Source organism: Carya illinoinensis, chromosome 1 (genome assembly GCF_018687715.1).
Source record: "Carya illinoinensis cultivar Pawnee chromosome 1, C.illinoinensisPawnee_v1, whole genome shotgun sequence".
NCBI lineage: Eukaryota > Viridiplantae > Streptophyta > Magnoliopsida > Fagales > Juglandaceae > Carya > Carya illinoinensis.
The window spans coordinates 50,369,955-50,372,550 of NC_056752.1; the positions used below are offsets into that span (position 1 = coordinate 50,369,955).

The 2,596-nt window shown below is 35.4% G+C and overlaps 1 long non-coding RNA gene across 1 annotated transcript; it reads right to left on the reverse strand.

Annotated features, from left to right (window-relative positions):
- Positions 1-225: 225 nt before the first annotated feature.
- LOC122303285 lies at positions 226-1,266 on the reverse strand. Its single transcript, XR_006240646.1, has 3 exons — positions 1,076-1,266; positions 736-831; positions 226-282 (listed from the first exon to the last, which is right to left on the reverse strand). It is a non-coding gene; the product is annotated as an uncharacterized LOC122303285 (long non-coding RNA).
- Between the last annotated feature and the right edge of the window lie 1,330 nt (positions 1,267-2,596).

Here is a 2,596-nt window from a genome sequence, read left to right on the forward strand (position 1 = left end):
TCCCACGTCCACGATCTTTTTTTATTTGATCGTGGACGTGGTGGCTTGGCACTCGCGGATGGAGGTGGTACATCCGGCTCATCCCCAATACCCATCTCAGCCTCCTCATTAAATGTATCTTCATCTTCTATATTTACCGGCATTGGGAATCGACTACTTGCACATGAAGTTTGTGTTCTGGAATAGGGTCTTGATCTCGGTGTTGGGGACGCCCGAGACGGCATTGTGGCATCCTGATCCTCTTCTGGGGTCCCATATGGTTCTTCCTCCATAGCTTCAAATCTGTCACATATATAGAAAACCAAATTAATAAGCATGGTTTATCGTCTTACATTCAGATACCCAAAAAAACAATGAAAATACAAGTTTTGATTGAATGTAAGACGGCAAACTAAAATATCAAGCTAGACGGCAAACTGGATCTAACGTATCCTACTAAGATCCTAGGTTATAATAGCCCTCCATGTAGAATCCTCAAACTTAGCCCATGGAGCTGACTGATTCATATCAGCATAACTCTATTGAAATTTGTATAATTATAACTAAATCCATGAACTGTCAGTTTTTTAAAACTAACCTTGATTTAAAATTTTCTCAACTCATTATTTAAACTTGTAAGCAACATTCGAGCACCAGAGCTTGATTTGTATGATATGAGTCCATATTTGCTCTAGAGCCTTCTTCTTTTTGGCAAGTGAATAAAGAGTTAAATAAGAAAATTGAGAGATTTAATACCCTAAGTCTGTGATCCCCTCCAATTATCTTGATGCACCTACTGATAAATGGCTTGTATTTCTGTGGTTGATCGAATCTCCTCACCAAAGACCAAACCTGGCAGAATATATCAAGCATCAAAAATTAAAAGGCGCTCAAATACAACATTCCAACAGTCACCTTTCCAAAAAAAAAAGATAGTATTCAAGCTCTAAACTTCTCAATGAACAAAACTCGTTTCTTCATCAGAAAAATTTATATATTTAATAGAGCTGCACGATCTAATTTATTTCCTACAATTTCTCATCACCTATAAATCATACTTTTATTCAATGATAACGGATTTGACAAAGAAACTGACCTAGTAAACAGTAGGAACCTCTCTACACATTAATAATGCAAATGAGGTGGCACGATCTATCCTTCCAAGCCATCCAAAATTCTGTTCTTTGTATCATCTCGGAGACTTAGTTGAGAGACACTTTCCACAGGAAACAAGCTTCAGCAATGAATGTGGCTTTCGTGTCCTGATTTTCAAACGTGAAAGCTGCAGATGCCAATGCACATAAGCACCATCCTCAAGTAATCATTATCTAACTATTTGTCATACTGCAATTGAACTTGAATAAAAAAGGAAAAAACTATTGATCTTAATGCATAATTTAACCAACTTACCAATTAATATATACAACTAGAGAAATCTTGCAAAGACAATAATGGGGAAGTCTTATCAAAACAACCTCGGAAATGACTGGCACTAGGTCCAACCAATTATAGAAAAAGCAATAGATGTAAGTACGTTCTTTTACATTAACATGATTTCCATTTTTTTTTTTACCATGCACTTGACCAAGCTAATATTTCTCAAAGAAAAGAAAAATCCTAATATGGCCTTGAAAAACATGGAGCATAACTCTGGAAAGAACATGATACCTGAAAATTCTAACACACTTTAAATGAGGTGGCAACTAGCAACACCAAGCATAGGCATAGGTATAGGCATATTATTCAGAGAAGAAGGTACTTGGTGTTGGTTGAAGTATATTAGAATAGGCCGATAATACTTCAATTGAGCCACCATAAAACACATTTATGAGTCTGGGTTTCTGAAATGAACAAGGGGGAAGGGTTGGCTTTTCGACAATTCTCCTAGCCTGCCTGATTGTAATTAATAAGCACAGCTGAGCACGAACAACTATGGGGTTAAGCATATCCATCATGCAATACACACCCAATTTCCTAAGGATTTTTCTACCTCATGCCTTTTCAATTATCCCCTTTTTGCTATTATGTTGCTCTCAGTCGAAATAATCAAAACCATTTATACCCTATGCACACTTTATATACACATTTTATTATTAAGATCCTCACAATCTTCCAATGGACCATCCACAAGAACATCATTAATTCCCATTTGAATGTCACATGAGGGGGTTTCACACCAATGCAAATCTGTTAGCCACATATTCCTTGTGGAATTTACACTAACACCAATAGGATTTGGAGAAGCATTCATGTGCTATGAGTTAAGTAACTTTCCTTGAAATTAATAATCTTGCAATTTGATGACGGTTGTCGTCGTTTCCTTTATAAAAGATATCTAGAGATCAAATTCTCAATATTTTCAACTCTTTAATTACAAATTGAAAAAAAATAAGTCATGGGTTTAGAAAAAAATTATAAAAGAACATAATTGCCACAATGTTTATATCCTTCATTATCACGCTTCAAATTTCCTAATGAGACCACATCTAACATCAAAAAAATCGTTTCTTTGTGTAAAAGTATTTTTTAGCTAATGTATTATCAAAGCTCCAATTCACACAGTAAAATTTCTTCATATTAAGCCTATTCCGTTTCTTTGTGACATTTCCACAAATAG